Genomic DNA, 12737 nt, shown 5'->3' with positions numbered 1-12737 from the left:
CAAACCCCAAATCATGATACAATGCAATAATACACACCAAACATGAATAGTCACACAAACACAGAAGGTCATAAACAGTCAGTCAAATACAGAATTCTGTGTGATTACAAAAATACACTCTTTGGAGTTAGGCACACAGAATCAGAGTACAGAATCAGAATGCCTTTATACATACAAACTCAATGTCAAATTTCTTCACAGTTATCGGACACGGTTTCATTTTGTAAAGCACATTACAAACATAAACTATCAAATCGAAAGTTTAGCACCACGCTTACAGTTAATTACAAGACCCTAAGTCGTACCAAAGTCCTTAATACTTATACAGAGGCCCCAAGAACTGTTGGACGACAAAAGAAATAGAACAGGTAAGTTATGCTATAGAACAAAAATTTGCAAAACAGGGCCATAAGGCCGTGTGGAAGTGCATAGGTTGTGTGAGGGTCATCATGCTCATGTGGAGAGGCATATGCCCATGTGAAAGTAGGCACACGGCCGTGTGGCTAAGGTACATGCCTGTGTGACTTAAGGACATGGTCGTGTGATCCAGTTGTGTAACTCTCTGTCTGTTTGTTCTAAAATAGGGTACAGGGTAGACACGACCGTGTGCCCACAAAACATGGCCATGTGTCCAAAACACACGTCTGTGTGGGATCCCTAAATCCCCAAATTGGCCACACAGCCGTGTGGCATCAAAATACATAGCCCTAATTCTCAAACACACATGCCCATGTGTGGAAATGACACAACCATGTAGAAGTCGACTAAAATCCCCAAATCAGCCGCATGGCCATGTGGCATCCAAATTAGCCGGGGAACCCTAAATCCCAATTGCACATGACAATATGAACAACCCGTGTGGGGGCACACACCCGTGTGGTCACGAAACCACCCAAAACTAGCCTGAAAATCAAGCTTTCCGATCGCTAACTCGACCCCCAATCAAAGTATTTCAGAAGATAATATAACAAACTGAATTTCATGCAACTTAACACCGATTTGACCCTCAATTGCTCAACTACCAAATCACCTTAAATGTTGTCGAATTCCATATCAATTCGGTACCGAGTTACACAGTTCAGAACACACACATTATGTTAAATTTTGCTGAATCAACTCAGTATTTCGATAATGAAAAGAAGAGTTCAAAACCCACACCTTAATTCATGATCAAAATGCCCAAAATGACCGACGCCTCAAACCCGCCAATTCCAATTCACACCTGACGACTTAGCGAATAATTTCTCTAACAAAAATGCTTGGAGACTCGAAACAAAAGATCAAGGCACTAGAAATAAACAACAAAATAAAATTGGGAAAAGAGAGAAAATGAAAATAAAAAAAATTGAAGAAGAAACAAAGAAATGTGGGAACATGTAAAATAAATTAAGGTCCCCTCATTTTTTTTCTCTCTCCCACCACTAAAATAAAAATAAACCAGAAATAAAATAATAAACAAAATCTTCTATACTTAAAAACAATACTAAAGCAAAATTGTTTCCCTAAAATGCACACAAGAGGACTCGAACCAATTACCTAGAGACAAACTAACACACATACCACCAGACCAATAGGCCCATTCTAAAACTAAAACAAGAAAGCAAAATTGTTTCCCTAAAATGCACACAAGGGGCGTTACATTGCTCATGGGTGAGAGCCATTTGGAACCAAGTCATTCCTTTTTTTCAATTAAGACAGTTTTATGTGGGCAATATTTTGGAGTGGCTTCTCTCGAATTTTCAAGACCAATCAAACCATAGTACAAGAGAATGGGCTTATTTTTTTGGCTTAATTATGTGGCATATTTGGAAGAACTGTAACTTATTCATCTTCCAAGGAAAATCAATGAATCCAAAGGAAATTATTAAGGTTTCCTACAGTTGGGCGAAACAATACTCCTCAGCCCATAGTGAAGCTGTGGTGATAGAGATGCAGCATAATTTTAAACATATGGATTCAGGTATATGCTTTTCGCTCAATATTGATGGTGTTGTTAATTTTGTTTCTGGTTTTTCTGCTACAGGCGGAGTAACTCGTGATAGGAAGAGGAATTGGATCTTTGGCAATAATGCTTCTTAGGAAAGTGTCCGGTCGCTGTTGCTAAGCTTTGGGGCATATTGGATGACTTACTTCTTCTGTAAAAACAAGGATATAACGATGTCACCATCCATTTTGATAATCTTGAGATCGTTATAGCTATTAGCGGTAGAAATTTTGAAGGATCAAACTCTACTTTAATTAGGAGGATTTAGGAGATTCTAGCTAAAAAAGATATGTGGTTGCTGAGGCATGTTCCTAGGGAGGTTAACAAGATCACGTATGCACTAGTAAAAATGGCCCTCTCGAATGATGAAGTTTTGCAGATGTTCGATGACCCTCTATAGAGATTTGAGAAGTCCTACAAGAAGAAAACACTAGAAGCAATCTAACTATGAATACACCCATATAATCTGTTGTTTACCTTTACCAAAAATAATATAAAAGTCTAATTAAACATATGTCAAAGAAATTCCATTAAATTAGATTATATGTCATTTTTAAAATAAAAATTACTTATATGATTAATATTGCTCCAAATAGAAATATTATATTTGGAACTATGAGGTTTTGAATTTGAATCTTAGCTAGTATGATTCTTTAATATTGTTTCAAATAAGTAGAGTAAAAGTCGATACTTTTATTCACTTGTATGATTTCCACGCGACTTTAATTAAAAATATTGCATAAAATAATGTAACAAATTTCCTTCAACAATATTATCAAATGGGATTTAATAATTAACTTAATAAAGAAGAGTGAGAAATCTTGAAATTAAAATTAAAGAAACTAAATTTTAAATATGTAGAGAGTATAGGAACTAAGAACATAAATAAACCATGTAAAAAAATTGTTTAAAGGTTCACAAAGCTTTTAAATTTTTCTAAAAAAATCAATTAAGCCCCTCCGTGAAAAACACACTCAATTAAGCATCAAACGTTAAAAAAATTATCAATTAAACCCTTTGATCAGTAGTTTTTGTTGTTAACGATTATTGTGATGATGTACCCATTAAAAACAGCTGAGTCAATTGTCATGATGCTGACATGATGGTCCATATCGACAAAAAAATTTAAAATTTAAAATTTAAAATTAAAATTGTAAGTTCAAAATGAACTTGGACAAATGAACATCCAGGTTCATTTCAGTCTAGACATCCATTTGTCCAAATTCATTTTGGACATAGTTTTTAGAATTATAAAAAGATACATTTTGTTATAAAATATTAAAAAATTGTAAAACATTATAATTTTAAAAAGAACAAAAAAGAAGAAGAAAAGAAATGATGGTTCTTGCTATTCTTACTATCTCACAATAGGTAAATTCAATATTTTTATAAGTTACTGAAGTTTTCGTTGCTGATTTCTTAATTGTGTCATTGGCGTTTGATATATTTTTAGGGTAATTTTTTTCTTTTAACTAATTAACTTTAATGTAAAATGCAAAATTGTAATATTGAGAATGTTAAACCAAGTTTTATTTAATAAAAGATTTTGATATAACAAATTGAATTATTTTTCAATATTAGTTAAAATTGACAAATGACTTTTAAGTTTGAAGTCTAAGAAATAAAGCTTTGAATATTTACATTAAACTCTTAGAAAATTTTGAAACAATTTTAAAATCAAGTGAAAATAATTTTAACCAAGTCAAAATATTCCAACTAAGTTAAAATCATTTTAACACATCAAAAATGATTTTCGAACAAGTCAGAATTGCTCCAGGCCAAATAGTATCGATACCATTTGGCTAGGTATTGATATTTTTGGAATTATCGATACGCTTAGAAAAATGGAGACCAAATATGCATTCTGTTTTCAGGAACCCTAAAAATTATCGATACCATTTTCCCAGTATAGATACTTTTTGAAAATAATCGATAACTTTCTTAAAAACAATACCAAAATAGCATTTTGTTTCTTATAAACCCTACAAAGTATCGATCCGGTATCATACCTATTTCAAAAAGAATCAATAAAGTATTTTTTGGCATCGATTAATAAAACCCACCAGTCACTAAATCAGCATTTATCACAAAAAATTATCGATACCCTTTTATTTGGTATCAATACTCGCAGTTGCAGGTGAAATAAATACTCCAGTTTTACATCCCCAACGGCCATATTCACTACACCAACAACCTCAACGACTGGAAACCTATTAGGGGGTAAATACCATCCTCCAAAAACTTACAACATCAAGAAAAGCTCTTTCAAGCAAAAATCATCAATCAAACAACCTTAGAGCTTAATACTTTCACATTCTTCTTCCATACACTTATGAGTTTTATCTCTTTCTGTTTCTCAGGATTATTTTATTGTATTTGAGCTTCATTTTGCAAAAAAACTTAATCTTATAAGGATTGTTTCTTTATTTGCTTATTTGTATCAGTTTGAGAGGGTTTGTAAATTAAGATTTGGGGTAGAAATCTTAAGGAGTTGTAAAGTTGAACCTTGTCCTCAAAGGTTGAACAAATTAGTGAATTTGGGAAAATCCTTAGTGGTGGAAAGCTAAGGTAGTAGAGTAGGCAATTGGGGCTGAACCACTCTAAATTATTTGTGTTAATTGTTTCATTTTTTGTCTTTGCTTTCACTAAAATTTTTAAAGGTCTATTCACCCCCTCTTGGCATTTTCGGTTTGTTTTATTGAGCTAGCAATTGGTATTAGGGCTAAAACTCTAGAGATGGTTTTATTGCCAAGAGAGAAGATCCTCAAGATATCCAAGATGGAAGCCACAAGTCAAGAAATTTGTTTCATGACATTGTAGAAAAATTCCACGATATTAGGTGAAGGGCATTCTACCATGAGGCCTCTTTTATTCAATAGCACTAACTATTCATATTGGAGAATAAGAATGAAGCTATTCATCCAAGGTAAAGACTATGAAGTTTGGAGGATAATTACTAATGGGTCATCCATTCCAATAAAGAGGGTTGAAGGTGTTATTGTCCGAAAGGAAGAAAGTGAATGGGATGATAATGATATCAAGAAGGTGAAATTAAATGCAAAAGCTATGCACACTTTATTCTGTGCTCTTAGTTCAAATGAGTACAATAGAGTCGCCTTGTGTGACAATGTAAAAGAAATATGGGACAAGCTTGAAGTTACCCATGAAAGGACAAGCAGATTTAAGGAGTCCAAGATAAGTTTTCTCACACTTGATTATGAGTTGTTTAAGGCAAAACTAGAAGAAGGAATTAAGGAGATGTTTGATCGCTTCACCTACATCATCAATTGTCTCAAAGCTCTTAGAAAGACCTATCCCAACAAGGATATGGTGAAAAAGATGAGTCTCCTAGCATCTTGAGAAGTTAAAGTGACAACAATAGAAGAATCAAAGGATCTTAACTCACTCTCCCTCAATGAGCTCAATGGTTCCTCGTTAACATATGAAATGAAGATCAACCACAATGCATAAGAAATCAAAGAAGCTCCAAAGAAAGTGGGAGTTGCCTTCAAATCAAAAACTTGTGAAAAGGATGAAGACTCTAGTAATTATGATGATGATGAAGAAATGAAAATGTTTGCAAGAAGATTCAAAAGGTTCATGAGGTCCAACAAAGGAAGACAATTCCAAAAGAAGGAATGACTCAAAATTGAATCAACCAAGAAAAAAGATCCCATCATTTGTTATAAGTGCAAGAAATTGGGACCATCAAGTTTGATTGTCTTCAATGGAGGAAAAAGGGGTCTAGCAAACAAAAACACAAGGCCAATGTTGCTACTTGGAGTGATAAGGACTCATCCAATAAAGAAACTCAAGAAGTATCCAATTTGTGTCTCATGGACATCGATGATTCTAAAGTAACTTCTAACTCATCAATTTCAAATTTTTATTCTTTTGATGAGTTACAAAATGCCTATGATGAATTGGGTTCAGAATTTGAAGTCATGAATTCAAAACATAAGAAAAATATTTCAAATTTGAAAAATGAAAATGACTTGCTTTCCAAAACCAATCATGAACTTGAAGAGAAAGCAAACAAGATGCAAGAAATAATTAATGATCTTGAGAAGAAGAATTTAAACTTGCATAATTTACTTTTTAAAGTTCATGATGATCATGAAAAGCAACTTGAGTTGCTTAATCTAACAAAGTTTTAGAAAAATAAGAAAATTCAAAATAAAATTTTGTTAAAAATAGTTTTAATTTTTATAAAAATAGAGGTCCCCAAAACTTTTACAAGAGAAAAATCATTAAAAGTATATGGGTCCCTAAAGGAATCATAACTTCACAAGATAAAAACTTGATTTCAAAATGGATACCTAAAGGGACTAAGATTATAGGAACTAATGCTTATGGACCCAAAAGAATTTGGGTACCAAAAATCAAACTTTAATTCTATATTTGTAGGAAAATGAACATTGCTTTGAGGTGGATTATTCAAGGAAAAACTTATGGTACCTCGATAGTGGATACTCAAGACACATGACCGGTGACAAGAGTCACTTTATCAATTTGAAGCCAAAAAAGGGAAGAGAAGTTAGATTTGGTGACAACTCTACAAAACAAATTGAAGGAATAGACTCTATTGATAAAAACTCTTCAATTATTATTGAAAATGTCTTGTATGTCAAAGGTCTTAAGCATAATCTTTTAAGTATTAGTCAACTATGTGATAAAGGTTTCAATGTCATATTTGAGTCTAAAGGTTATAAAGTTATTGTCATTGCTTCTAATAAGATTGTACTTGTAGGACGTAGGATAGGAAAGGAATATATGGTGCATTCAGATGATATGCATAACTCTAACTTATGCATTGTTGCTAAAAATGATAATAGCTCTTTGTTATGGCATAGAAAACTAGGACATGCTAGCATGAGCATATTGCATAAATTAGTTAAAAATTACTTAGTAAGAAAATTATCTAGAATTGATTTTAATGTGAATAAAATTTGTGATGCATGTGTTAATGGTAAACATAAAATATTTTCTTTTAAACCTATTAATGATGTATCAGCTAGTAGATTGCTTCAACTAATTCACATAGACTTGTTTAGTCCAATTAGGACAACTAGCTTGGGTGGAAAACAATATATTTTTGTGCTTGTTGATAATATATTTTTGTACTTGTTGACGACTATTCTAGATTTACTTGGGTTCTTTTCTTAAATACTACAGATGAAGCTTTAGAAAAATTCATCACCTTTTCAAAAATAAATCAAAATGAAAAATGTTACTTTATCACTAGTGTTAGAAGTGACCATGGAACCGAATTTTAAAATATTGGTTTTGAAAATTTTGCAATACAAATGGAATTAGACATAATTTTTTTTGCACTTAGAACTCCTCAACAAAATACAGTTGTTGAGAGGAAAAAATAAAACTTTAGAAGAAATGGTTAGAACCATGCTTTATGAAAATAACTTACTAAAATATTATTGAGCAGAATGTAACACCCCTCACCCGCATCCGACGCCGGGATGGGGTTCGAGGTGCTACATGACTTTTACTAACACTTCCATACTAAACAGGGCCATGAAATCTCAAATAATTAAAAACTTTTATTTTCACATACAATCTGTCCCATATACGGGCTTACGAGGCCCAAAACATATATCTGGAGTGGTTCGGGACCCAACCGAGAACTCATGAAAAACTTAGAAAATCTCTTGCATCAAGGCTTCATACGCCCGTGTGGGTATAGAGCACATGCCCGTGTCTAGGGACACGCCCATGTCCTAAACCAGTGTCCAAAAACCTGGACAAATACAAGGCTATTTTCCAAGCCATTTTGTCACACTCACAATAGATACACGCATACTTATACAATAACATACAACATGGAAAATTTAGGTACTTAAACATTCCTAACATGTCATGATTATGGCAATTTCACATGCAATAGATATCATAGATTTTACTCACATCTTTACCAGATTCATACTATAATCATTATAAACTCATCACATAATACCATAGCACATGCATGCATAATTAAAATAGATTTACAACCCCATAATCAAAATAGGCCAACACATATGGTTAAAGCCATATCACATACTCTAATATTTAAACTCCTATACATGCCATAGGCTCAAAGTACTTGAAATCACTACACCAATAGCGTTAGCTTGACAGTGTGATAATATCTCTGACGGCCTCCAACCCGAGCTAACCTAGAAACTCTAGAAAACATAGGAAAGAAGAGGGGGGTAAGCTTTCGCTTAGTAAGTTCATATGAAAACAATAAGCACTCATTAACTTGTTTTATCAATGTTTACAACATATTCTCAAGTTCACTACAAGCTATCTTTCTGAGAAATGGTCACTAAATTATTTATATCTGGAGCTACGAAACTCCGAATTAAGTTCCGTTAATTTTCCCTGAAACTAGACTTATTTTCCTTTCTTTCATAAAATTTTTAGAATTTTTGGTTAAGCCAAATAGTACAGTTTATTCCTCAAAGTTACCCCTGATTCACTGTCTGACAGTTCCGACCCTTCTATACTAAAGTTCAATTATCTCATAGTACAAGACTCAAATAATGTTCTTGTCTATTTCTATTGAAACTAGGCTCATATGTCTACTTACTAATTTTTTTTCTAGAATTTTTGGTTGGGCCAATTAGTACAGTTTATTAGTTAAAGTCTCCCCTGTTTCAGGGTATGACCACTCTGACCCCTGTGCACTACAAATCGAATTTCTCCCTGTACAAAATTCCAACGACCGTGGTGTTTATTTCCCCCAAAAATAGACTCAATAAGGAATCCATGCATGTAAGGTATGACTCTTAATAATTTTTTTACAATTTTTTTTGTGAATTTCTAAAGTTAAAACAGGGGATCTTGAATTCATTCAGACCCTGTTTTACAAGAATTCAAATATCACACAATATGGATTTTTTTTTCTTCCCCTATTTCTTTCATGTGAAAATAGACTCATTAAGATTTAATCCCATATTTTATTCTGCCTCTAACTCATTTTCCATTATTTTTAGTGTATTTTCAAAGTTACACTACTGCAGTAACTCAAATCTGTCAAGGCTAAATTACTCATTCATGATCATTGTTCACAAAATTAATACAACATCGTTTGTATAATCATCACCGAGACATTCATATCACATTTTCATTTACCATCTTATCATATTGTTGTTATGTCGAGTTTTCAACCCGAGGGTTAAGTACATACCTGTTCAAAGTATCCATTTCACAACGTTTACCAATACGTCCCTTTCATCTCGAGTATTCCTCCATTTGAGTAGAATTTTACCCGTTGAACACATCGGAATATAATTCGGATACATGGAAAGTTTGCACATAAGTGCCACATATGTAGCCAAGCTACCATGTAACCCGCCCATAAGTGAACTCGGACTCAACTCAACGAGCTCGGATGCCTAGTTACATCTCACGAACTCGGACTCAACTCAACGAGTTCGAACATTCGCATCCATAAGTGAACTCGGACTCAACTCAACGAGTTCGGATGCTCAACCATCCTAGTGACATGTCACTTGTATCCTAATCTATTCCTAAGGTTCAAACAGGATTTTCCTCGAACACATATCCTTGCCATCTTCTGTAAAATACCGAAACCAATACTCGGTAGCACTTTATATTTAACAGATAATACACATAACTTGCATTTTATTCGAAAATAACCACAAAGCATATATTTCATGATAAAAATCAGCATATCATATATTTAACATCAATAACTTAAAAATAACAATTATGCTAGATTATTTACACATGAACTTACCTCGATACCACAAAGGTGAAAAAAAAGACGTAATTATCCCTTAATCGATTTCTTTCCGTTCTAGGTCCAAATATCGATTTTCATCATCTAAAATATCACATTCAACTTATTAAAACAATGTACTGATCAAATCAGTCCATTGACACACTTGGGCAATTTTTACAATTTTGCCCCTATATTTTGCCAAAATTACCAAATTACCCCTAGGCTCGTAAAATAATTTTCATCACATTTCTTTACTCCTTGAGTCTAGATGAACCATTTTCATAACTATAGCAACTCATAATTTCAACTATTGCACACATTTACAACTCATTTTACAACTTAGTAATCTAGCCCTTTTTAAGGTGTTTTCATGCAATTTCTTTCACAAAAGTTGTTTATTAGACAACTAGGACTCAGAATCTTCCATAACAACACAGAAAACAACACATTTACTCTCATGGCAAAACCCTAGACTCTTCATCATTTTGCAAAATAGACCCCTCATATGAAAGCTCATGCTTTAGGGGTTCCAAAAATGTAAAAATCATCAAGAAAAAGCATTAAAATCACTTACTATAAAGGGAGTTTCTTTGCTGAAAGTTTCCAGCTTATAAACCCTTTCTTTGCTGCCATTTTTTTCGGCTGAGAGAAGATGAAGAAAAGATGATATTTTTTTTCTTTATTTTATTACTTATTTGTCCAATAAGTCACCCAGCACTTACCTAACATGTTTGACCATTTCATTCCTTGTCTCATGGCCGGCCATCACTCTTTAAATGGCCTAATTTCACTTTAAAGACCCCCAATTTAAAATACAAGGCAATTTAACACCTTTAGGTATTAAAACTCAACTTTTACCTTTTACGCGATTTAGTCCTTTTTCGAAATTGGACTAGAAATTGCTAAAATTAACTTACCAAAATTTACATGCACTTATAAAATTATATTATAACACAAAATAATACTCAAATAATTTTCTCTAGCCTCGAAATAGTGGTCCCGAAACTACTGTTCCGACTAGGCCCAAAATCGGGCTGTTACACGGAAGCCCAAACACCGCTTGTTATATTGTTAATAGAGTGATGATTAGGCCTATTTTAAAGAAAACTCTATATGAACTTTTCAAAAATAAAATGCCTAACATTAGCTATTTTCATCCCTTTAGATGTAAATATTTTGTTTTAAACAGTGGCAAAGATAATCTTGGCAAATTTGATACAAAAAGTGATGAATAAATCTTTCTTGGTTATTCTTTAAATTCTAAAGCTTATCAAGTTTTTAACAAAAGAACTTTAGTAGTAGAATAGTCTATACATGTTATTTTTTATGACTCTAATATTCCTTCTAGAAAGGATTCTAGTGTTGATAATGATAATAGAAAATTTTTTAACAATAATAAAGATGATCAATCATCAAATGAAAAAAAATTCAAGAACAAACACAAGATGATATAAAAGAACTTTCAATTGAGGAAAGGGAAGTCACTTTTCCAAGAGAGTTCAACTATGTGAAGGATAGTATGATTTTGGGAGATTCATCTCAAAGGGTAATTACTAGATCTTCTCTTAGAAATACTTGTAAGAATGTTGCATTTATCTCATGCATTGAGCCTAAAAATATCAAAGAAGCATTCAACCATAATATATACATATTTTTATCCCATGCTTGGCATATTTATGGATGATTTATCATTAATTTTATTGAATTCGATGCTCCTAATCCTTTAATTTCATGTTTTATATTCAAGAGAGCATAGGAAAGTGAAAAGAGCAAGAAATGAGCCAAAAATAGACAAAATAAACTGATTTCAGTAATCCACACACCCGTGTTAGACACATGGGCAGGCCACACGCCTGTGTGTCATGGCTGTGTCGACTTAAACCAACTTAGAATTTCACACGGCCTGAGCACCCTCACACGGCCGTTCCCAGTCGAGCCCAAGTCTAATTCTATTCGGAAAGGCTAATTTTGGGCTTTCCAAAGTCTATATAAACATTCTAGAAGAGGATCAAAAGGGGACAGGCAGAATAGAACGCAGAGGATACTCGAAGACAGCCATCGGAATCAGCTTGGACGCAGGATCTACTTCAAGACTGAATATCTCCATTCAATTTCCTTAGAAGTTCTTTGGGTTTCTTTATGTTTTGTTGTTTTCCCCATTTTGAGATGTTTTCCCCCATCATTATGGACTAAACTCCCTAAATACCTAAGTGAGATGAAACCTAAGACAAATCTTACTACTATTTGAATTATATGATAAATACTTGTTCTTATTCTTAATTATGTGTTCTTAATTCTTACTTTAATGTTTCAGGATATTAATTCAAGTCTGATCTGCTTACTCAGTGGAGCAAAAGTCCCTGTTTAAGAGTAGATCTAGCATAATTAAGCAGAGTTGAATGCAATCCTAGACATAGGACGACGTAAATCTACTGGAGTAGAGTTAAATCTAATAAGGGAATCCATAGATCGAGTTAATACGACAATAGGGGTTTTAATTAGAAAGAGAATCCAATTAATCAACCTAGAGTCAGTTGTTTTTAGTCTCGAGAGAGATATTAACATAAACTAGGGATTTCTACGGATTAAGTTAAATGAATAAATCATCTAGTTCAAAAGTAGTAAGCGAAGTCTAGGTGGATTCTTTCTTGAGTATTGTCTTCTCCATCGGTTTTCCAAAAGTATTTTCCTACTTTTATCTCTATCGTGTTCTTAGTTAATTAGATAGTTAATCTTAGTTTAAAAACATCCCTTTAATTTTTAGGCTAGATAATAAAAAGATAGTAATTACTAGTACTTTTAGTCCTTGTGGATATGATATTTCCGGTCTCACCATAAATATACTACTGTTCGAAAGGTGCGCTTGCCTTAGTCGAAATTTTTAGTTAGTTTAGTGATCATCAAGTTTTTGGCACCGTTGTTGGGGGCTAAGATATTAGGAACGCTTAATTTTTATTACTTTAGCAATTTTTATTGTTATTGCAATTTAATTTTGTTTTTATTTTA

This window comes from Gossypium hirsutum, chromosome A02, assembly GCF_007990345.1.
Source record: "Gossypium hirsutum isolate 1008001.06 chromosome A02, Gossypium_hirsutum_v2.1, whole genome shotgun sequence".
NCBI classification, from domain to species: Eukaryota; Viridiplantae; Streptophyta; class Magnoliopsida; order Malvales; family Malvaceae; genus Gossypium; species Gossypium hirsutum.
The sequence above is the reverse complement of the archived record's forward strand: the minus strand, read 5'-3'. Positions refer to the sequence as shown.